The 26,218-nt window shown below is 37.8% G+C and overlaps 1 protein-coding gene across 9 annotated transcripts in view; it reads left to right on the forward strand.

The window, feature by feature from the left end:
- Positions 1 to 26,218, forward strand: part of LOC144084422 (protein jagged-1b-like) — a 165,200-nt gene that overhangs the window by 1,554 nt on the left and 137,428 nt on the right. For 6 of the 9 annotated variants that reach the window (XM_077612824.1, XM_077612835.1, XM_077612833.1 and 3 more), the window contains 3 exons: positions 4,632 to 4,703; positions 14,599 to 14,733; positions 16,559 to 16,691. The gene's annotated coding sequence lies outside the window, so the exon portion shown is untranslated. The remainder of the gene's footprint in view (positions 1 to 4,631; positions 4,704 to 14,598; positions 14,734 to 16,558; positions 16,692 to 26,218) is intronic. The other 3 variants (XM_077612828.1, XM_077612831.1, XM_077612829.1) reach the window with 2 other exon arrangements.

Consider the following 26,218-nt stretch of genomic DNA (forward strand, 5'->3'; position numbering starts at 1 on the left):
CACATGCATATGCATATACACATACACATACATACATACACATACATACATACACATACATACATACACATACATACATACACATACATACACATACATATACATACATACATATATACATATACATACATACATACATAAGCACATATATACATACATATAGATGTACATGCAATTTGTTGTACTGCACTCAATAGCAATTTTGCACATACAAACCCATAATAATTTTTAATATAGCAGTTGGAAAAGTCAGACTCAAGTCTGTTCTGACTTCCAGCTTTTTATCCTACCGTAATGAGCTCGTTATACTAGTTAGGTAGCACATACAACTAGCACTTTCTCGACAGAAACCTCTGAATTGGTACTGCTCTGTTCTGAGGCATGTTGTTTTCAATTGAACCCGTTTAGAAAACATTCTTAAATGAAGCAGATAAAAGGCTTAACATTTATTTTTCCGGCTCTGATGTTAATGTGTGATTGAAATAATTAACTGCGTGCATTAATTTGTGAGTTAACTCGCTCATCCCTAAATTTACGTGCTTGCATGTGTTCACCCAACCGCTTCTAAATGGTTATCTTGTCGCATTCAGCCATTAAGTGATTACATTTTTTTGTATGCCATTCCATGGGTTAAACTCTTTAACTGCCACACGCTGACGTTGATTTTTTTTATTTTATTTAGACATATAACCTCCATTATTATTATTTTTATAGCCCAATAAATTTGCAGAGTGTATTGTTGCCCACTTTTGAATAAATATTCGTACTAAAATATATTGAAAGAAAACAATTTACTTGCCACTGAGGAGGGCTAAATGAAAATGCAAAGCAGTGACTTTAAATAAATAAATATAAACGTCACTGTTTATTATTAAGAAAGTATTACTTCATTATATTACATTAATTCTGAATATTCCGAATATTACCGATTTAATAGTGATCATCTAGCCATCTAGATGTATAATAATAACACTTCCCCAACCTTCCTTATTCTTTTTACCGGTGTAAAAATTTGAGTAGACCATGCTATAACTTGCAGCAAGAGGAATTTAATATATTTATTATAGGACTTATAACCCCATCCATCATAAATTGACATTTCACAAATTCCCTGTTTACTTGAAAATGTTCTCTTCTCCCCAATTAAATTGTTTCTGAGACCAGATTGGTTAATGTTATGGCTGCTCTGTGGCATGACGCACAGAATCTGCTGTCATTCACGGATCACGGCTGTAGCTCAACTCCCTCGCTATGTAGAGTACTCGTGGGAGGTAGAACGCAGCCTGACACATGAATGAAGACAGTATAGGACCTCTGGAAGATCAGGGGAATTTTCGATTAAAGGGAAAAACTGAAAAGATATAGGACGGTGAAACGTTCCTGCTGAGGGAAATCCAACTGTTCAAGAAAGAATAAGAAAAAAAAAAAGGACCACAGTCTTTACTGCTCTGCATTCAAGGTGTCTGATTCTCTTATCCATCTTACGAAAAAGTATTTCCTCCCTTAAATGAAATGTGTTAGAACCTCGATTCATAAGTATTTGGTGTGTTACTGAATTATATGTCCAATATCTCACCCAAAAAATCATACTTTCATCCATCTTTTGCTTTTAAGGAGGGAAAAAAAAACCTTGGCACGAACACAGCCATTCCGAAAATGTCTCACTTCGTGCTTGTCAGTGCAAAAGAAGATTGGACTTAATTTCTCCGCTTGAAATCTATCCTGCTTGTTATTGATTGATGTTTTAATTTCCTTACAGAATTGATCGTTTCATTTCCAAAGCCCCACTTTCCCTTCCTTGTATTTACCGTAAGCTTATTGAATGCATGTGCCCTTTTTAAGATGAAATGGGGAAATTAATTAAAAGTCACCATGAAAGAGATTCCCCACCTTGAATACAAATCAATGGTAAAACTATAAGTGGAAAAATGCACACAGTGCTCAGTGGGGCATCTCAGTCAATACCACTTTTAATGTTAATGTCATATAAAATTGCTTGTTGGCAGACCCTTGTTTAATGTTCTTGTAGACATCACTAGGAACACAATTGTCCTGATTCATTTAAGAAAAATGCTCACCTTTAGAATTGTTAGTGTGAGCATTTCATTTACTGAATTTGCACAGTGGGCGACATTTTTTGGAAACAACACCTCTGCCTAAATTGTCCTATTAGCAAGTACTTGCACAGGCCCAAGTTTTTTGGGGGGTATTTGCACATGCGTAATGTTCACAGCTTGATTTATGTTGAATCAACATGTTTATAGGTGTCATGCTGGGGCTGTTGGAGACCAGTCGTGGTGCAGATCTATATTTAAACTTCCCCCTGAGGTGCTATTGAATCATGTAATTTCTTCATCAGGCCCGGCTGACCTCATTTTAATACTCGCATCATACAGCATTAAGAGGAGGAGAAAAAAAAAAACATAAAAATAGGAAAATACAATTCTTTATCCGTGCACATCACACATTTATATTTAATCCTTTTTGCTGAGATGCTGATCGTGTAATCCTAAAAACAGAATAAGACCAGGTTGTTTGTATTTGGGTGTGAGGCAGCAGCAATGGGATTTCATTTGTTGTGTTATGACTGTTTCTTCAGTTTTGAGCGGCAAAGGGGGAGATGTTAAAATTATTTTGGCCGAATGCATAGTCTTTTAAGACCTTCTTGAGAATTGGCTAAATTTTAATACGCTGATGCTTTAACTGACTTCACTTTTTAGTTTTTCCCCAGAATGTTTCACTAGGCTCAATAAGATATAAACACCTAATTGTGTTGCAGTGTATTCGGGGAGATGGAACAATGGTGGATGGGAAGTATCAGACAATTTGCAAATTGCAAACACTTTGCGAAAGAAAATACGTAAACACAAAAGTGTTTGCGGCAGTTGAGAAGCAGAAGAAAAGCAACGGTAGTCATCCAGGGACAATTGCATAATGTTAGCCTACAATGTTATCATCAAGTAGGGATCACCGTTAGCCAGTCAGACGTAACCGCATGCTTACTGTCATTGTTAGTCTGATTTATTGGTCAGAGCGGAAGTGTGTTGGGATATTTCCATTTTGATCCGTAAATCATAATTAAATATAAGTAAACACATGTCTAAATAGATAACGTTAGTGGTTCAATCTCTACTGGATGACAACATTAACATCTAATGTTATATAATGTTCTCTACTGGATGATTACTTCTGAAAAGCCTGAGGCAGATATAGTCACAGAGCAATGATATCTATCAAACTGTATCTACCCTTGTCATTCTGCTTTTACTGTGGTAATTTGTGTTTTTGTTGAGGCTGTGTTATTTTTCCTTCTTTTGGAAAGTGTTTAGAATTTGCAAATTGCCTGACACTTTCCAGTCATAATCAATAGACGGAAAAATGATATCTGCGACGAGCCTTGTGGTTGCAGCAGCATTTGTATGAGCCATAATGGCCCGTGTTGACTGCAGGTATTTCACATTTTGAGTGTTCATATCCAGAAGATTTTGCCTGGAAAAGACACAAATATTTATAGAGAGTGGGAGTACGTTGAGTTGGTGGCTTGAAAGGTTACGAAGAGGGAGTGTCTGGGTGGCATTGTGGGAGAATGATTGAGTTGCTGCTTGCAACAAACATGGAGCTGCTCGAGGATAAGCGATAAAACAAGAACAGTAAAAGATGGTGGTTGTGCTTTATTGTTCGTATCAAATTTAATTAAGTTCTGCGGTTATTAATATGACTCACAGAGGCCAGAGGATCATGATTTTTTTTTAGGTATGACTACCTCCTATGCATTTTCTGCTATACCTGTGTTCTTCTGTCAAAACCTTCCTTAGAAAGCATAAATTATATACCTCAAGGAATTTATTAGCATCGTCAGTCAAGGTGATTCTTTCCATCTTCCGTAAGTTGAATTAATGATGAACATTTTTATACATAAGTTATAAATCTGTGTCAGAAGTTTGTCATTCCATCTTGATAGAATTATGTCACTGAGGACATCAAAAACCTACTAGGAAACTTATCTTTAGTGAATATGAATTACTACTCAAAAGTTATGTTTTTTTGGAGCGCTTTCCATAAAACTTACCATCAAATCTATTGACCTGATGAAATCAACCTCATGTAGACATTGGCTTTCCAGAAATGCTCCACCTAACTGTGATTAGAATTTCTTCCATCTACTTGGATTCTAAATCCTGAGCAGGTCTAGTGACTGCACATTAAATCTCCACTCGGGCAGATCGAAATTCAGACGGTGGCTGGACATTCTCATGTAAGACAGTGCCTCCTGGAGGTCAAGCCTTGCCTAGTGGTTGATGTATGGACTAGCACAGGTTGATTCCAATGGATGGTCTTTCTCCTGCCCTCACAGCTAATTTCAAGTCACTGTCACACTGATCAAGTGTGTTGAGGTAGGCTGCCTTATTTGGGAAAATGTTGTCTCCTGGATGTAAGGATGATGGAAATTCCATTGCCATGTGCTGCCATTTTCCTGCAAAGGAGAATTTTAATAGGGCTTGAGTTGGCAGGAAAAGGGATGTTGTATATGGAAGGTTTGTGACATCTATGCTGCACCTTGGTGCGTGTAAAGCAGCAGGCGTATTTTATACTGATATTTTACATTTTTACTATGGTTCCTTGTTTTCAAGGTGGGAAGGAGCCCTACTGATTTGGAGCAGAGGGCGGACTACACCCTAGACTCACATTTGCATTGGCATTGAGTGAGTACTAAAGTTGTAAACATATATATATATATATACCTATTCAAAAATATGATTACAAGGGGGCCTGTAAAGGCATTTTCACTGTATATTTTTAAATGTGTGAAGGTATGTGCTGAAATCCTAGAATATTTTATAGCAATAAACTATTTTCCACCTTAAGTGGAAGTATTTGTATGGACTTTAACTGACGGCACTCTTTAACTGTGCTGCCGAGTTTCCCAGTCAAAATGGATTGGACATCTAGCGCCATCAGTGGGTATTTGATGCAATTGCAACTTGTCTACCAGCCTACAAATGGCCTGCTAAAATAATTTAATTCGTTTTGACTAACCTTTTAATATGATTGAAATATTTCTTTCTTTTCAATGTCACGCGATAAATTAAGACAACACATTTTCCGTTTGTTTGATTGCTGGGAGGAATTTTTCACTTTAAAAATATTGAATTAAATAAAAGTCAATAACACACATTTGAAATGAAAATAGGATAATCACACGGAGTAGAATAATTGGACATACTGCTATACTGTTTGTCACGCCAAAAGGCGAGAAATTTGGCATAATCTTCATGTATTGCGGATGTTATTATACACAGCCGTTCACAGCCAGAAGCAACGTGTCAGTCTATACAAAAAAAGTAACTGATAATGCTTTGAGCTCGTTTGCCATGCCATCACATTTGCATTAGTACAGCAAGTGAAACTGAAATAAAAAAGCACGACAGAGACATTGTTGGAGGGGCTGTTTTATTTAAAGTCCTCTTTGTTGAGCATAGTTATTACGAGAGTATCTATTCACATTATGCCACACTAAGGCTCTTTTACGGTGCATAGCTCATTATCTAACGGTAATATCACAGTCACTCTACTTGAAAGTCACATTTGATATTTGTTATTCTCATTACTACATCTGCTGGACCAGAATTTTAACCAGTTTTATTTTGGCAAAAAAAGGCTATTCATCCCATATTCAGGAAATTTCATTGTCACAGTAGCAAGAGGGTGAGAATGCAGATACAGGAAAGGTATTTTAGACATAAATAGATAGGTAATAAGTAAGTTAATAAATAAATACATGAATAAATATATAAATAAATACATAAGCGTGTTGCTGAAATATATATATATATATATATATATATATATATATATATATATATATATATATATATATATATATATATATATATATATATATATATATATATATATATATATATATATATATATAAAACAAATGGCTGAATGTTAAGACCTACCGTATGTATACGTTTGTGTGTATGTGTATATATATATATATATATATATATATATATATATATATATATATATATATATATATATATATATATATATATATATATATATATATATATATATATATATATATATATATATACACATACATGCATACACATACATGCATACACATACATGCATACACATACATGCATACACATACATGCATACACATACATGCATACACATACATGCATACACATACATGCATACACATACATGCATACACATACATGCATACACACAAACGTATACATACGGTAGGTCTTAACATTCAGCCATTTGTTTTGTTAAAGAGCCTGACAGCTGATGTCAATGTCGTGTAGGTTATACATTGATTTGTGGGATCGTGACAGCCTGGCGATTGTCTTATTTTCCTGAAATTGACAGGAAATTTAGTTGGTCATCAAAACCGTGAATTGAGGCACTACTGAGTAATCATCATGAAATTTTGAAAATGACTTTATCGGCACAAAGAGATCTGTGAGGCTTCAGTAATGACCGATCACCAAAACTTTGTCTCCCTTCAAAGAACAGATAGTTTGATGTCTTTTTTCATTGAACATGAAGCATGAAATACATTTCTCCCAAGATTGAGCTGCTAAGCCTACAGCACACTTCACTCTAACTTTTGGAAAAGAGGAAATGGAGGAAATAAATGGAATCAAATTCATATTTCACGTCTATCCAAGGATTTTACACTGGATCAATATAACAAATTTAATGCAGTTTCTCTTCGCCGTCTGGAACGTCCTTTTGAATTAAAACTGCAATAGGGTAACTGATCGTGTTTAACTTATTGAATGCGTTCAATTCCCGGACATGTCAAAAGATAATCACATTCTGCTCTCATTGATCACATGATTACAATGGGTTTGTTTTTGCAGCTGAGGTTAAGAAAAAAAATCACTCTATCGGGTGTTGTTTTCCAAGCCGAAGCCGTAAAAGCCTTTCAATGTTTAATGTACCATTTTGTGCTGACTTAAGGGATCGTAGTTCTGCAGAGGAGCTGCTCATGGCTATCAACCAAGGCTGCACACAGCGTGCTGATCACCAATATTGAGCACAGCAATAAAAAATGCCCAAAACAGCATTTTTGAACCTCAAACAATCATACAATTGATTGGTCTATTTGTAAGCAATTGCACAATTTCAATGGCGCGTGCTCGCTGTGACGGGGAACTAATGATGCAAAAATGTTCTGGTCTTAATGAGGCAAGTCGGGATTGAGAGAAAACAAGACATGATGTTGGCTGGCTGTGACAATGGTGGCAACAGGCGACTGGCTGTGGGAGTCTGCAGGCGATTGTGTGCGGGTGTGTACGGGGGTGGGGGTTGTCGCGTTCAGATGTGGAGGCATTTTCATGGTCGGGTTAGGAAAAGGTGAGTGACTGACGGATGGGCATGTGTGAAGGCTCCTCTGGTAGCAAATGTTGAAGGGGGAGGACACATGGGTGAGTCGCTAATTAGGGTGAGATGCAAAAGTGCCTGTCACTCATGATCATGTTTACTTAATACGCTTGGAGACAAAAGCAAGAAGGAAGGAGCCATGATAATAATGAGACATTCAAGTGGCCGCATGCAAATATTACGTTTGTGTTGATTTCACTCTCCGATTATTGTACGAGACGTTGTCAATGATTTTTTGGGTGTTATAGTTGGTGTGTTTGAATATGTTTTAGGGATTTGAGTTCTTTTAGTTTAGCATTTCTTTGGTGATGCAATGTTGTGGAAGTATTGTGGCAAGTCTGCTTTACTTATGCAGCAGTATTATTATTTTTAAACATGTTCATTGATTTTTTTTTAGTCATAAAGTGAGAGGTGATGTAAACTCTGTAAATAGCCTGTCAGGCAATCAAATTCACCACACTGACTTTCCATAATTCAAATTTGTACCTTTTAAGTAATTACCCTTTGCAATCATTGTAATTAATGTGTATTAGGACTGGCAGCACGGCCACATAGTAACTCACTGAGCAGTGGATAAGTGGTGACATTAGTAGCCATCAGCACCATATTTATGCACAATCCGTGGACACAAGCGCACCCTTCATAATAGCGATCGCAGTTACTGTAGGTGACAGGAATACGGATATATATTTTTATAATGACATAAGACAGGAATGGCAATCAGTATTGTGAAATAAACACATCTTGTAGCTGTTATCAAAAGTGAGTGCTATTATCTTTAGTTTTTTCCTTCTCTAATTAGTTCATCTTAATTGTTGTCTTAGCTCCTTTTTTTTAAATTTGACGAGGAACCCAGCATACAGTATTACCAAGCATGTGAACATAACACTGACATAAACAAGCTACTTTTTACTTAATCCCAAGGGCAGTAATAGCCTATTCGCAATTCACTGACCTGCTAGTCCTTCAAAACAAGCAATTAAAAGCTGTAGACACTGAACAAACACGTTGGCTACTCTGAGTATAATCACTATTCCAGCAAATGTTTGTTGAAATAGTTTGGTCAGTAATTCACAACCTGAAGTTTTTAATTTTTTTTAAATTAATTAATATAAGTTAAAATTGAATCATTGTTGAGAAGGTACAATAGAGTGATGTCAACCTGTTCCAAAATAATTTCCAGCTTTCTGTAATTCTAATGTTCCATTTTCAACTTAAAACAGTAAAACCGTTAAAAGCTGATTAAGTCGAGACAACATTTTTTTTAGTATTCACACCATTTGTGTCTATTTTGTATTTCTAATGAAACTGATGCTTTTGTTCAATAAAGCTAGGACCAACATATATTTAGTATATACAATGTAGGCTGTATTTTCTCATTTGCCTTGTTAAAAAAGCCCACTTTTTTTCAACCTCAGCCAATTTTCCTGTCCATATTTCTGACACGCTCACAGCTCGTATAATGAGAGTTCAAACACCAAAGGGGCATGCTTAATTAAATTCTAAGGCTGGTTGTAAATTGCGGCACTTGGTGTATTGAAGTACTATATTATGTATCATGACATAGAGAGCTTTTCTAAAATAGTCTGCAACCTTTTCTTCTAATGAGTTTGAGGCAAACTTCCCAACCATATGATTTGTCTCTTACTTTTATTGCTCACAGTATGCCATCGGAATTGAGTGGGAAAATGTACATTTTTTTGTCTCCTTGTGTACCATGGTTGGCTGGCCACCAATTCAGGTTTCCCCCACCATAGTTGGCTGGGATAGGCTCCAGCACCCCTGTGACCTTTGTGGGGATAAGCGGTACAGAAAATGAATGAACAAATATACGCTATAGATGTAATGGTATCTACCGTATTCCTGTGGGGTATTTGCGTATTTGTGCTTCTTTGCTGAAACCTCAGGCTTGGCTCTTTAGAGGCCTCTTCACTGTAAATTGTGGTGTAATGTAGTTTGTTTTGCAGCCCCCTTATGCACCCACTCCTAATCCATTCAATCATAACACTTGTGATTCCTTTTAAATGGCCTTTATGCCTGTGTGACTTAAATTGCCTAATCTCCAAATGATAAGGTTAATTTACAATGCAACATAAATACCCATTTAAACGCCCTGGCTCTACACAAATGCCACAGTGCACTTAAGACAACTGGCATTAAACAGTGAAAAGCTACAAACAAAACCGGCAAGCTAGATAAATGTATTTAATTTTCTGTGCTCACATGACTTGCCTCGCGGACGGTCATTATACAAACACGTAACCTTTTTAAATCACTAAAATTGCCAATCGCAGAGCACATTGAGACAAACAACCATTTGGGCACACATTCTTACCTACAGATCATTTCCATTGTTTAATCAACCACACCTGATTTTTGGGAAGTAGGATGTCCCCTGAGAAAATCAATGCAAACATGGGGAGAAATTTTACAAAATAAGGCCTGGAATTGAAACATAGATCTCAGAACTGTGAGGACTGCTGGTGCCAGTTTAGCAGGCTGACATTTTACAAATTGTTTGCTGGACCTGCTTGGGTCAGTGGTAGAGTAGTTGTTCCCCAATCCAGAGGTGGGTTTGATTCCCTGGCCTTGTGACCTCGTCTAAGTGTCCTTGAGCAAGGACTGAACCTCACTTTGTTCCTGATGTCATCATTAGGCAAATGAGCATAGTGTCAAAATGCTTTGATTTCCTTCAAAGCGCAAACGCGCTATACAAGTGTAAGTACAATTACCATAGTTACCTGAAACGAACTCAGTGTATTTGTATAAGGAAACGTCAGCTTGTTGAAGTCGCAACCCACATCACATCAAAGTCTTTTAGTCTTGTTTGGAAGATAAAAAAATCAGACTTTCATATTTGTCTGCCAGCATTCCATAGCTACAGCTTGATGAGGAGGCATCACAAAGGCAATAAGTGTGTCACCCTGGAAATGTGAGGGTGACAGAGATATAGAGAGCTTAGAGCTGCCATCCAGACTAGACATAAAGTCCTGGGAAATTGCCACTCGAGCAATGTGCAAAATTTTCCTGAGTGGCACCAAGCAAAGTTCATGCATCAAAAAGTTGAACATTTGAAAAAAAAGAACAGTGTTCAGATGAGTCAGCAGCGTAAACTGAGCTGACAAGGGTGAATAAGAATTCAGTAAAAAGTTGACGCCTGTAAATCATCAGAAAATAACTTTTTTTGCAAGAATTCTCTTAAGATAACAATCCATCCTCACGTAAATTAAAATAACATACAAAGGCCAGAGTAGGTTATGCGCGTCTACTTCCATATTCATCCAGTTTGAAACGCATCCTTCTGGCTCAGTAGGTAGGACACAGTACTTTTACACTTGGGGGTTTTGTGATTGGTTCTTTTGGCATCAGGTTTTAAACCAGACTGATTTGCAAGGTATTTTGCACATGGCGAATGTAAGGATGCCTTCCTAGTCCAGCCATTGACATTAATAATATAATAGAAGAAACCCGAATAAATATCCCAGCCACAAAGTTGTATAATGTCTAAAATAAAAATAAAAAATAAATAGAAAAAACATAGAAAAGTGAGGCGAAGTGTGTCATTAAATTTCCAATGGTCGACTGCGACAGGCACCAAGTAGGAAAATGGAAGCCTTTTTGCTAGTGCTAGGGTAGTGATGCAGAAACCTGATCTCATTGATAATAGATCACCAGAGAAAAATCCATCAGGGCTGCATGCATCTAATGCATGAAGTAGACGTTTATGCATCAAAGTGAGTGTGGCTTCTTGCTCTCAACCTGTGACTGGACTAAGTGGGGACCGTCCTCTCTGGGGTGTCATCAAGTACTGTATCTTCATTCTCCTCCATCCCACATCCAGACAAAAGGATGAATCATTTATGGTTTTTGGGTGACCTCTTGACCGCTTTATCTTCAGCTACTTATAGAGCATTGAGGTGAAAACGTATAAACCCAATTCGGAATGATTACCGAGTGTGCTTGTATAGAGAAAAAGTCGTGGTATTTCTCTTTCTTTGTTGGTTGTCTGACCTTTGAAAATATCACAGATTAAATCTTTAATTATTTATGAAGGTGAGCGTGGGGGGGTTTCCGAGTGGCATTCTTATTTAAAATGCTTGTGTTTCTGCCTTTCTATTTTCTAAGGTTCCTTTGAGGTATCTGCTCTTTTTGGAACTATGCTGTCAGAAACTATACATTTTAGTGGCAAACTTAACAGAATATACTGTTGTATGACTAATTGAATTTTGAAGCATTGAATTGATGCAATATTATTTGAGATAAATCATAAAATTTGAGATTAAAGTTGTTATATTGCTTATTTTTTATTATGTGAACCAGAAATTGTTTGGAGTGTGTGGACTTAAACTTTTGGGTCAGTGTGAATACAAAACAGCTTGAACTGAGCATTGTGCCTTAAAAAGCGAAACAAACATTCACAAGAAAGCAAAATAAATACCAAAACAAGTTCCCCATGAGAATGGTTTTCACAGTGTTTGATATGCAAGTAGTCTTTTTCCTCTGAGCCCCCAGAAATGTCATTGAGGAAGACTTGGGAAGGGCTGAATATCTCAATTAAAGCATGTTAACATGCATCATTCCATAAGATTAAAAGGCATCATTTATACTGATCTGTTGTGTCAGTGAATTCATTAGAGCAGCAGCCTGCCAATGCAACACTCATGGGACTGGAATATTTGCAAAATGTAGATACAGTAAGAATTTAAGAAGAGATGGAATGAAACTAAAAATAATGATCGATGGTTAAGGAATTGTTTATTGTTGCATTAAAACGGACAATGTAACCGTTACTCTTGCGGTGGAATTTTATCACAAGTGAAAGAGGAACTTGAGTATAACATTCACCCCTCCCAACCAAATGCCACGAAACTTCTCTTAACATAAACTTGGATGAGCGTATAGAAGCTTGAAGGTCAGATTGGCTTCCAAAGGGAAATACACCTAATTAACTAACAGTGGGAGATAGAATGGCACTAAATTATAAAAGTTTTCAGTCTGTCCACGGTCAGCACCTCCAGCTTCCATGTTGACCTTAAAATAGGGGCTTTTCTCTGGATATTTGGGTTTCCTACCCTAGTGCCCACCCTTGTTTGGGAAAGGCTCCAGTACCCCCGCAACCCTTGTGAGGATAAGTGCTATGGAAAAGAAATGAATAAATAAAGCAAAACATGACCAACTTACTTTACGTTAAATTTTATTTACATGACTTTAATTCAAGGTTGAAAGGCTTAAATTGTGGAGGCTAATGTAGGACAGCCTCACTATAATTCAGCATCCTCCTCCAACACAAATGTTAATGCCAAAGAAAGATGTTGAAGATTAAAAGAATTACTTGGAATTTAACATCCCCCCCCCCCCAAAAAAAAAAAAAAAATCAACCACATTTTAAGTCTTAAGATGACCCAGTTTTGTGACATCCATCCAGTAGATTAGGTTCTCCGGAGGCATCGCAATGCAAGGTTTTTCAATTGAGTATTCTGTGTGCGTATGGCTGCATGCAAAACAGAGAAAACAGTTTTGTCTATTTGCCTCTCAGCTCTCGTCAAAAAAACGGACCCAGATATAATTAAACTCCTCCAATCAGAATGAAATTGCACTGTATTTAAAAGTCCCACGATAGCCTTCAATTGACCCTGCATGTCAATGACAAGCTACTCCATATTTTAAAGTCAAGTGTCTAATAGAAAGAGATATCACGGTCTGCCTTCAGCATGTCAGGCTTGGAGCACAGTCTGCAAGCACTCTCACAAATGCAGTCGACAGGTGAAGTGAAAAATAAGCTTGTCTCGGGGCGAGCAGGTTTAGTCACAGGAGCTGCCTACATTCAAGTCTCTCTTATTATTGAATGTAGTTTCACTTACTGAAAACTCTTACGTCCCATAACCATGGCTTGCTTTCACTTTCATTTTAAAATCAAGTTGCAACAGAGAAATGTACTTCTCTGTTCTTCTATACAGCAAAATGCAAGTGCCATTAGAGTGTCGTTTTAACAGCCCAATGAGTGTGCATAAATGACACTGCATTATTTTCCCTATTAAAGATCAATGTTCTTTTAGGACATGCAGGGGAAATAAGAAAAAATTCAACACCACTATTTTTTCACATGCTCATACAGTATTTAGTCATGTAGACACGGATTGTGACCATTTATCTGGGTATTCACATTTGACGTAAGCAGTCTGAAGTAAGACATATTGCAGAAATGTATGTATGAAATGTATGCTGACTCTGTCATGAAAATATGATTGTTGTTCATGCGTGAATCCCAAAGCGTGCACGATTACTTAGATTATCTGTTGCTCACTTGCTGACCATATGCTCTGAAATTGACATAACATCAGTGAGGGAATTCTATTCATTGAAGGTATTTAATAGTAATTTATATGATTAAAGGTGCAGATCTAATCGGAAATGATCATCCGCATCTAATGATTCAGTTGTAAGCAGAACTCTCAAAAATATTTGAGTATGGAGATAACTTTTAATGACTGAAGCATGTATTGCATTCATTTTGATGAAACTACGACATCAGATTTATTTGTTTTTTAATTTTGTACATTTTACCCTTTGACAAATACACAGCATAACTCTACAAATGGGGGTTTTCTGTATGCTAGATAAGTGCTGATGCGTCAATTTCCTTAACCTTCCTGTGGGAGGTTTGATCTGAGTGAGTGGATGGGTGGAGAATGCAGAAAGCAAAGGCATCGATAACTCTTGGGGAAAGAAAAATCACACCAGGAAATCAGAGCTTTCAACTTCAGTAAGCCAATACTGTATTCGCCTCTCAGCAGTGAGTTAAAAACGCTGATTATCAGATGGGGTTATCTGTAACGGCCCACTATTGCGATAGCTAAACAAACTATTAAAACCTGCTGAATTAGGCTGATGAAACAAAGCAAACCCTTTTAACGTAAGAACATAAGTGGGCTCTCATGCTGGCAATACTTTAAAGCGGAGCTTAAGATAAAAACTAGCACACAGTCTTTTGGGCATTGTTTAGAAGGCTTGTGTGTCTCAGCATGTGAAGAAATAAATGACGGAGTACAATGACAGATCTATTTCTTGTTCTTCGTCAGAAAGTAGGCACTACTGTGAATCTGACTCGCACATATTCCTACCCTGAGGCGTGGAGATTACATGTGCTGCGTAGACGTTAATGCCTCTAAACCCTTGCCTCCTCAGAGCTGATCTGACTACACAATCATCCCCCCTTACGCTCCGCTCTGGTCCACTGGCCGTGAGGCCTATGCTCTCCCAGGATGCCTGGCTTTTACCTCTTACTTCCACTTCAGCGAAGCTCCGCAGTGCCACACCAAGGTCAGAACATGAGTAAATTTGTCAGCTTGGCCCTCCGTATACTAGATCACCTAGGATTTGACCCACTGTCTCACCATAACTTCACTATAAATAAATGAAATCAACTCTGGCATGGAAGGAAGTTCAACTCAATCTAATAAAATACACCAGAAATGTAGAGATTTTAAATTCAATGGGGGACTCTGTGAAATAGCAGACATTAACCACAACTGCAATAAGAAAAAAATATATATATACTTTTTAAGCCAGACTGTTTCTCTGTGAACATGCCAATTTTTTTCCCCCCCAAAAAACGTCTTATCTGGACAGTGCCTTGGCCGATAATACATGGCTTTAGATAAAACCGTTCCCTAATGTTAAAAAATGGAACTGACTGTCAAGTTGGTGTGTCTGACTATATTTGTCCCATGTTGTGTCCTCCATATCTCTTGTACAGTAAACTACAAACGGCCAGTTATCACTCAGATATTGAATCACAACTAACTTTGCTTGTTGCACTCTAATCAAACTTTCCAGAATAAACAACCCGCATATCAACACACAATTATGCCGAGTCTGCCCACACAGTAGATCTGCAATTTCAAGGTGGAAATGATAGAGCTTGAGGCAACGGCGATACGCAAGGAGGGCCGCGCACATTCATTCATTCAGCCCCTGGGAAGTCTTCAACTTCACCTATCGTCATTGCATCACATCCAAAACTTTGCACCGAGGTGTGCCTCGAACACACTGCTGACACATCAAAGGGCTGCCGCACTTTCATAGCACTAGCTGGATCCGCAGAGCCACAATCTGCAGCTGCCTTGACAAACATGCACAGGGAGAGGACAGGCATGACTGAAGCCTCGAGCAGACGTATTAAAAAATGGATTCTTCATTTCCCACTTCGATGAATTAAAGTAAATTGGGCAGCCTATGGGCAGAACTGCCTCTTCACGGACTGGTTAACCTTGAAGGTTAGGGAGAGATGATCTGGATCGCGGACTGTACAAGATATGATAAACTAAAGGGAAGGTTGTATTTTTCTTTTTCTCTCAAGGTTTTGCTAACTTTTTTTCCCAGGCAAAACTGGGAAGCCCAATACTCAAATACTGTACGTAATTATGATCAAATACATCATTACACCAAATCTAGTGTCTTTTGGGTTGAGGCAATTCACATACAGGTTTTCTCTTGAGAACTCTACCAGTATGTAGAAATACAGCTATATTTGCAAGAGCAGCATTAAATCCCAAATTAAAATGAAAACAGTGTGCTCCTATATTGCCTTGGGCTAGCCTTCTTTCCTTTATAATATCACTTCCCCTCTTTCTTCACCATCGCTAATGGACAAACTGCTTCGAGCTCTGAATTGAATTCTATCCCATCTTAAATTTTATTCCAGAGGGCTCCCTAATTAAGAATTTAATTATGGCTGAGAGCGAAAAATAGGCAACAAATCCACCATGTTTTAAACATTTTTGGCTTCCTCATCTATCTCCCACTCAGTGTGCACAAGCTGGTTGTGTGGAAGTTTTGAGGTGAACCGAAGATAAGATATGCACAAAAGAATATTATCTCCTATGCATACATTGCATTCATGATCAAAGACAGTCAAGAACCTAAAAAAAGATTCAACACATTCTGTGTTAATGAAGTTACAGGAAAAAAGGCCAATCCCTCCCTCTAAAATAAATCATAAAAAATGAATGTATTGTAAATATGAATGAAAGAATGGCCTTTTTTTGTATGAAATTTCAGTTCAGTGGTTTTGTTATGGTTTAAAATTCCAAGATTGTTCTCCTACCTGCATCATCATTGAGGCCTTCTCATCTTTTCCCAACAGGCCAACCTACCAGAAGCTATTTGTCAAAGCGGGTGTTGTGTAGTACCCTGACCCCCAAGTGTGTTTGCTGGGAATTGGGCGCTCGGAGCCAATTGTGATTGGAAAGCTGCAGAAGGATGAGGATGTGATCAAGGTGAGTAATGGCGAGTTCTGTGGTCCCATAATATCCTTTACACATCTATAAAAAGAGTACTGTAGTCTCGTTAGTGTCTTACAATTTACACTTAAAATAAGATTATCACCACTAGTCAAAACTTTCCATAAATTCTGTGATTGTAACAGTGAATAATTTCAAAACTTGAATAGAGAGTGATTGTTTTCATTATAAAGACTAGCAAATCTATGTTGCAAGGAACACGGTGACATTTGCCACCTGCAGAGGTGTTTAAATTATTTTCAAAATAGCAATGCGCAAACTTCACAAATTAAACAAACTAGCAGTAAGCCAATATAAAGCCATTAACTCTTAGAGCCTACATGATATGTTGAGGAAACTGGAGTATCCCTAGAAAATGCACCTTGTTCTACTTGAATTAGATTTAGTTCAACCTTCCTGTCTAGAATTCAAACAAAAGATTGCCATTCGAAACTTCAATTGAACAGATCAGCTCAGCAAAACACAGAAGGAATAATGTCCATTTTCCCCAAATAGTTTGTTTAACAAAATTGTGTTTAGCATGATTATATGCACAGAGTGTGAACGATATGAATCAGGATTACAGAGTTTGCAAAGCGAACAGCTTGAGAGGGCAGATTTTCGAACATGGCGTTGCACCCAGTTCCTGACTGTAATGTAAACTATAGAGATGTGTAGGAGAAGGAGTGGTGTGCCAATGGCAATGTAAACAGCTGACAATTAGCTTCCTTTCTTTTGCTTAGTGAGTCCACGTGACGAGGCCAGTATGTACTTCTGCTGCTAGGGCTTGTAAACATGAACTACGCATACATTATCGAAGGTAGAATGGCCAACTTATTGTTCCTTGAGTAGGTGTTACTCTCTCTCTCTCTTGGTTTGTATAGTGTACGTGTTTAAAAAAAAAAGAATGAGTCTCAGTTGGCCGTTGTGAAATATTCAGTTGACCTCTATAAGGTCAGAAATGTTATATACGTACTGTAATCGTGTAGGCTGGGAGCATCTGGTTTGTTTGTGCTTTTGGGATCACATGAACTGTTGTTTAATAAACTTCAGTTTTGCTATTGCTGTTTTCAGAAGGGTCTTGTATATTGACTAATTGGGGTCTTATTTGAAGTTAATTCCACTTTCTGTGTATTGTACACGATATGCACTATATGGTCACTCGTTTGCTAATACAGTAAATGTGCTTGCACTGCATCAAATTTTCAACTTTCAAGTAGCATTACAATGTAGACAGACGGTTCAAAACTCCAAAGATTTGTATAAATTTCGATGCAGTTTGCCTTGACATTTCATTTACATTTTGACAACCTCACGGGTAGGGAATATAAGTCAGTCACAATGATGAAAAGAAGATACAAGAGTAGTTAATTGAACATAAAGGTATGAGTCATGTCCCAGTTGGAAAACATCCATAGAAGATTGGCAAATTGGATGACTCACTTTTCTGTTCCTGCAGTTGTAAATTGATTATTACTTTCTTCGATGCCTGAAATCACATGCACACCAACTGAAAGAGTGAAAGAGTAGGGTTTGCCATCTGGATCTTCCCTGATCTCAGCCTCAGGCAGGACATGCTGATGTAAAAAATATCCGTAGTATAGCTATTTATTCAGTGAAACATGGAAAAAGATGTAATAAGCTACAATACTGCATTAAGATATTTTATATATATATATATATATATATATATATATATATATATATATATATATATATATATATATATATATATATATATATATATATATATATATGCACTGTATGCTTGGTTTTGTACATCAACTCATGTGGAACCTGATTTACAGAGCTGCCAGAACCAGGTTTACCAGCCAAATACTCTAATTGCTGTGCAGTTTGGGAATTGCGGGAGGATAATATGCGATCAGATTAATTTGAAGAGTGAAATGTGATTTATCAAACCTGACTGCAATTGTGATGGCTGATTTTGCACGTTTAAATTGTCTGTGTGATATGCAGGTGCAATAGGAAAGGCAGTAGGGAGAACATGTATGCGCTTGTGAAAAAACAGACAAACTTACAATTTCAATGAAAACCATCATGATTTACCTTCTATTCAGGTTTCCAATTTTGGAACTTTTAAATGATGAGTAAAGATGACTTAAAAGTTAAAGGCCTTTTTTCATTATTTAGAGCTACATGTAGAACGCATCTATACTTGGGAAAAATCCAAGTCACAAAACCACTTCTAGACTCAATTAATTTTGTAAGTATCATTTCCATTCCCACCATGTCAACCAAAATAATTTCTTTGTATATGAGCAATAATCTACTTAGTTACGGATGATTGGACTAAAATGTTGTAATTTGTGACTTAGTGGTGGCACTTAAAATGGATTCTTGGGGATTTTTTTTTTAAACAAAACTTTCAGTTCTACATTTTATTTCTTTGCAAACTGTGGCAATTGATGCAGTGTTCTCCAAGAGCAGTTTCCCTAGAGTTGCATAACAATCATAAATGTGATTGATACCCGAGTTGGTAAATGTTTCAATCAAAGGCATAAAAGACAGTCAACTGCTCACTGTAGCTGGAGTGCCAGAGGAAAAACCTCAGCAACAATGGGAGCAATAGTTTTCCCTCTGGTTTAGTCAAAGACAAAAAAATCCAATGTCCTGTAGGAATGATCCCTAGTTATTTTCTCAAATTTTAAATGCTATCATGCATGCTGGAGATCCACTAGTCATGCATTCAGGAGTCAAATCAAACATCGTAGCTTTTTGGTAGTGGCTTCTTTTTCGGAATTAACCGAGCAAACTTATTTTTTCCAACTCTATAATCCCTTTGCCTTTCCTATTAAAACTGTCTCTTCAACATCTTTTTGGGGTGCTCATGCAAATCTTACAAGATAAAAGTCATCTTTTGAATATGGCTATCTGTGTCTATCATCTGATGGATGATGTTGCCAGATCTGAATGAATTCTATCGGGAGCAAAACAACGCCCATGAAGACCTCCCAGGAGCTTTAATTAGCCATATCCCTTTCTATCTGTGGCCACTGAAGATCCTTTGCCTCTTTTACATAAGGTTGAGCTACATCCTCAGCAGAAGGCTTACTTAAAACCCAACCCACATACTGTACCAAACCCTGAGCCATCTTTGAACATAACCTTGAGAAAGTAGGTCTGGAGGTTGGAGGGATCTAGTACACTTGATTTGTCTCCTCTATTATAAGTCTATGTGATTTGCTGTCTCCAGGGAGCCTGCAGCAGCGCGTTTGCTATTGAATAATGCCCTATCCAATTATTGGGGGACCAAAAATGTATTTACGACTATGACCCGGTACATTGCAGAAGTGTATGTCAAGGGCTGGGCAAATTTAAGATCATGATTGAAGATGGGAGAAAAGTTTACATCGATCCCTGTGATCAGCCGTTTCATATTTAATCAACAATGCCCTGATGCAAATTTACTACTTTGGCAGATTTAAATAGTGCCTCAAAGAGTCCAATATTAATGGGTTTCAAGCAATTTTATTACACTGCAGGTAAGGTCAAGACACCATTTTAAAATGTCAGTTGGCAACGTTTTTTAAAAAATGACCAAGATTTAAAGCAATAGGTCAAGATTTGAACAACTGTCACACTTCCATAACAGACTGCAAATGTAAGTTTAGTCTATAACATGAAGTTTTACTTATACCTCACAATGACATTGGAATTAGTTGCCCAACAATTTCTATTAGCACTTCTTGTGTTCTCCTATAATTAGTACTGTAGTATCCCAATAGTCTCCATTCTACAGAGACATTGCATTTATTGAAACAAGAATATCATCTCCCTTGGCAACAGTGATTAATCTCACTTTGTGCTTTTAACAGTGGAGTCAGGGAGCAACCTGTTTCCAAGCCAGGCTGCTTTTGGGCAACAATTTATCCATTTGAGTGCTCTCAAGAACATTCACATTGCAGGAAAAATGGTCTCTTCTACTCTTCTGCTCATTAAACCCAATATTTAATTGGCATGACATTCACACGGGAAGCATTATATTGATATTTCTTTTGGTGCTGATTGGTTTTCCACCCTTTTTTGCTCATATTGTGAACTTCAACACTACATATAAGATTGCAATATAAATTTTTAAATCACCTAATTTATGTTTGCAAAATATTATATCTATACTTATTATTATACCTTAAACTCCCTCTATAAATGAGCCGCCACAGCTTTTCTATGTCATAAACTTAGGTTTCTTCCTGTGTCATAACTTTGAAAAGTAAAATTGTGGTGGCACATGCATTGTTTTGTAGAGAAGTCATACTGCTTAAGTGGTTAAAATGGAAAAGACTCTCAGAAGAAATGGATCTTCATTTGTTTTACACACTAGGCTTGTGTTGTGTTAAATGAATAAATGGCTCATATTGATTCGTTCAGGAAAATATCAATGACAAACAAAAGTAAAATGCCCTGCCTTTATGAAACAAGAGAAGGAACTCAGTCTACCTGAGCAGACAATGGCTATCGAGCGTGGTACTTGTCTCAGCAGAGATTTGAGACATTACTGCAACCTGTTAACGGGCCATTTAATCAATGATGGACAAACACAAGTAATTCTCTCTCGAGACTGAAAGGACCAACACAGTAAGGCCATTGTTATACAAGCAAAACTTGTTTTGTAGTGCATTGATTAATAGAGAGAAGTGTTCCCTAACCTCTAGAAGCTTTTGCAGACTTGTGTGAGGATTATTTTAAAGAGTATAATTTGGAGCGTCAAGTAGTTGCAGTGTTGTCCTCTCCACACTTTGTTCTTCCTCGAGGAAGATCAAAGCACTTAAAAAATGTTGTGTCAACAGTAAAACAGTTTCAAAGGTTTCCATTGGAATCACTGACGAGGCATTGTTTGCTCGGTAGGCCTGCTATTGTAACAAAATATTTGCCTACTTATGTTCTCCCCATGCTTGTGTGGGTTTTCTCCGGACACTTCGGTTTCCTCCCACAAAAAACAAAAAGAAAACCATGCATGGAAGCCTGATTGAGCACTCTAAATTGCCTGTAGCTATGAGTGTCTGTGTGAATGTTTATCTGTCTCATGATTGGCTGGCAACCAACAATTGTTATAACCTAATGTCCTTTTAGCACTGACCTCAGCTGAGTGATGACCATCTGGTTGTGACCCACTTTTCATTTGTATTGGATGCCGTTGAATAAGGACGTTCGTCTCGCACAAACGTGCTCAGTTATTCGCTAATTTATTTATTTTTTAATACTTTTACAGCAGAAATCAGCACAAACAAAACAAACTGCTTCCTCCAAATTTTTCGTTGGGTGGGAGACTCTTTATTGTTCTTTTATGAAAATCTTTTTACATAACACGCTTGCTTCTCAGAAGACTTTCAGGGATCAAGGTCAGCGCTCCTACTCTCGACCTGACTTTGCTTGTCAGTATTCTAAGCAGCACAGAAGACATTGGCAACATTTTCACTTGGCAGATACTTCTCAGACAAGATAGGGCACATGGAAGAGACGCAGACTGAATAGCCGATTCTTTAACCCCTGGTCGGCATTCCACATGCATCTCTGGGAGCTCAACGCTCTTCCTCCGCTTGCTTTTAAGCGCTCTGACAGGAAGGATGTGATATTGCACCTGGCCTCTTTCATGGCTGTCTACCCCCCTTGCCGCTGCCTCGGGTTGGTGGAACAGCTCCACTAGTCAACACTAATTGTGTATTCCTTCTTGTGCTGGGCTGTGACACCTCCTCCCGCTAGAGTGCTAGAGTCCATACTTTGAGGAAAGCGGGTGACTCTTTCAAACTCTTCAACAGATGTGTTTATGAGCCGGACCAAGTCCGGGCAGAGTGTCAGCAGAACAGACTGCTCTTCCACTAAGTCTATGTTGTTTGATGAGGCCTAATCAGCGGAAACATCTTGGCAAGTGAGGCCAGTCAAACTCGATCTTATCTAATGACACCCTGTGGGAACTCAAGGTCTTGGCCCCACACACCTCTCAGTTTGGCTTAGAGTCCAGTTTTTTCCTCATTAAAATGTGAACTTTAAACTCAGTACTAAATTAAAGAAGAGCGTCGACAAGCATTTATTGTCCAAGGGTCAAATAATAATATTTTTATCATGGAGAACCTAATGTTAAATCCAGAAAGTGTTGAGAAAAGAGTTACATTTGCTTGCGAGGAGAATTAAAAATTGTTAGGAGTGCACCCATCACAATTGTCTGGCCAAGCACCTATTTCTTTCAAAATATATCAAAATATGTATTTATTATTTTATTTCTTACTTATAAGAAATAATCTTACTTTAGTGTAAAACTTTGGACACTAAGTGTGAATATCTGCAGTCCACTTGTAAAAAAAGAAAAATGTTTTTCAAGCTTCTAAATTAGAATTTCTTTCATCCCAAAAAAGGTTTTGCTCTACTGAAGAAGTATATTACACGGTGTAATGAAATTTCTCAATTATTTATTAATATACCTAAATTATATCAGACCGAGAACTTTCATTTTTACCATCTTGAGACATCTTTCTGACTGGCTTTATTTACAGGGGAAAGACTAATGAAGCTGCAAATCAATTACCACACAGGAAAATGTAAATAGAACACCCTTACAAATTTCACTCCTTCCCACATTAATGTAAACATTATGTTGGGTTTTGTCAAAGTATGATTTATATGCTTATATCAATGACCACAAATGGTAGCGAGTTTTAGTGATCGACCGATCCCCCAAAATGTATGAAATCGGCCACACTCAATCGACGAGTGTGGCCCGACATCATTATTAACAGAGCCAGGTATTTGCCAAGTTGGCAATTTCCAGTTGAGTAATGAAAAAGCCATCCACTGGATGACTTGTCGCCATACAACAGACGAATAAACAATGGCAATGATGAGAATTTAATGAAGCACTGTGTGTTCATTCATTAACATAAGCCTTCTGCCATAAGAAAATCTGGTTAAGTATTGGCTCTAATAGGGCCTATCGTCCTGTTTGATGTATGCAGTGGACCAGTGATTCTTCAGAATGAAAACTCGCTTTGTTGTTTGCTGAGAGGGGGGTGCAGATTAAAGCAGCTTTGTCCGTGCATAAATGGATTATCAGCAGGTAGACTGCTCCCCGTGTTGCCGCAGCGATTGTGTTAGAGCACTTCCTGCCTGTCCACGGAACGGACCATCTGCCATTTAGCTCTGATTGATGGTCCTGAACAGACGTCAGCCTCGGATACGTAGGACACCTGCTGAATCCTGATCAGGCTGTTGGCTCTTATTAGCAAAGCCAATAACTTTGTCACCATGGCATCCGTGTCTTGATCCTCGGCTTTAAATGAGATCTCAAATGTGGTTGCACATGAAAGATGCAAAACATGGTGAACAGATTTGGGTGGCATCACTCCAACATGTTCTGCACCATAAAGATGTTTAAATAAGGCTGATTATGGGATGCTCTGTGCCCAACGCTAATTAGATCCACAAAGAGGCTGTAATTTTTTGACTGGCATCAAATGGGCAAAGTGTGCCAGTTCCTACTTGAAGCATAAGATCACCCTGTGACTAAGTGTGGCATGTTGACTTCAAGCACATGAAAGAGAAAAAAAGCACAGTGAGAAACAACACACAAAACAAGAAAGAGGATGATCAGAGGAGAATATAAGACAGGAAAGAGAGCGAGAAACATCACTACAAAGATAAAAAAAAAATGCATTGTTGACAGAATGTTGAAGTCTGCTGTGACCCTAATGGATGAGTACTCTTTCAGGCATGGTATTCAATGCTACTTTCAGAAGCATGAAATAGATAAGAAATGTCTCTGTTGTGTAATCTTGATTGATGGGTGTTCTTTTATCAGTAGAGGATCTTAAATTTAGGCAGTATTTTTCCATTCGGATCTCTTCATGCATTCATACAAATAAGTGCAACCAGCATATTTTGCATTTTCAGTTGAAAATAATTCCATTAGTTCTATTTTAGTCTACGACATTTCAGGAAGTACTGTATGTGCCAGAAATAGCAACATCAAAATACAAATGTTATTCACAAATAGAAACATTCTCAGAATTGTCATGCAGAAACCCCTAGTGGGCCTTTTCTTAGTCTTAATGTGGAATCCATTTTATTATACATATACACATAAACAAAACAAAACAAAAATACTTTATAGCTACTACGATACAGTGGACCAGTATTATGCACAGAACAAAACACGTCCTGGCAACAACCACACTATTGACCCTCTTGGAGAAGGGGGTGCTCTCAGCCAGATCACAATCTCTGATATCCGCCAAGCGTCGGCCAGAAAAAAGACCCCAGTCTCATCCTGACATCCATCTTGTAGTGCTCATCTCGTTATCTCATCAGATCTGTCAGGATATAAATTGGAACACAGAATATGCAGGATAAACAGAAGCAGTGTCCTCTGTGACACGGGCTGTATATGGCATTGGCATTACCGACGTGTGTCGCCGTTTCATGCACGTCCGTTGGGAGATTGATTACAGTGACGTGTGCCTTGGCTTGGGAAAATTAGGTTTTCCTGTCATTTAAAAAATACAAATAACTATTCAATGACGTGGTGATGTAGTTAAGCAGCAAATGAGTTCAAAATCATCCCTCCATTGATTATGTGCATTATTGATGCTTACTCTGGCTCGTTATCCTGCAAAACCTGCGTGTTTTGGTTTGTGAATGAATTTTATTGTTGTTTTCGGGGGTCTGTCAGCATGTTCCTTCTTGTTTGATCGTGCAGTTTTGACATGAATGCAGAAATTCATCAAAACATATGCCAAAAGATCAGTGAAATGTTTTTTTAAAGATGCGATTATAGATAAGATGTTAATTGATTGCACCCATTCTTTGTGTATTGCACTCAAACAGAAAAAACTATATCATGCTAATGCAAATGTTCTTGTCAAAGTTACCACTTATAACTTCCATCTGGTCATCCATGGTGTAGAGTTCTTCATTTAAAGTGATAACTCCCTCCCCCTTTTCTCTGAGTTGCCAAATGTTTCGGGGAATTGAAATATCCAGACCTCAAATGAAGCCTCTTTGCAATCAGCTAGTGCGTGTCATCATCCAGCATGTGTGAAATTAATGAAACTGTTCTGATGGGAGATGGGAGTGTGACCGATAAACAGTAGCATCCATCAAACTCAACAAGACAGGCCTTGCAGTATGCAGATGGTGTGGTGGGGGGGTCGTTTCTGTATAATTAAAAACGCACTGGACCTGTGTCAGTGTTTAGATGCATACTAAATTGCCAATAATTTGCAATCATATCTCGCATCCTTGTCTTGTACAAAGGCAGAGTAAACAACCATGTGTCATTGCCTTCACATCCAGAAAAAGTCTTCTTTCCTCAGTTTTTTTCTGTGCTTAATATGGAGAGGCTGAACTTTACTCGACGATACGCACCATTTCTCTGTCTAAATAATGAAAAATATTTACTCACTACCTTGGCTTTGCTTGAGGACTCTTTATCTTCTGTCAAACCAAGACAGCTCTTTGTTTTTCGTGTCAATTACCTCCACGAGATGTAGCCTTCACTGGCAAAACAACGG

The sequence above is a fragment of the Stigmatopora argus genome, chromosome 11, assembly GCF_051989625.1.
Source record: "Stigmatopora argus isolate UIUO_Sarg chromosome 11, RoL_Sarg_1.0, whole genome shotgun sequence".
Lineage (NCBI taxonomy): Eukaryota > Metazoa > Chordata > Actinopteri > Syngnathiformes > Syngnathidae > Stigmatopora > Stigmatopora argus.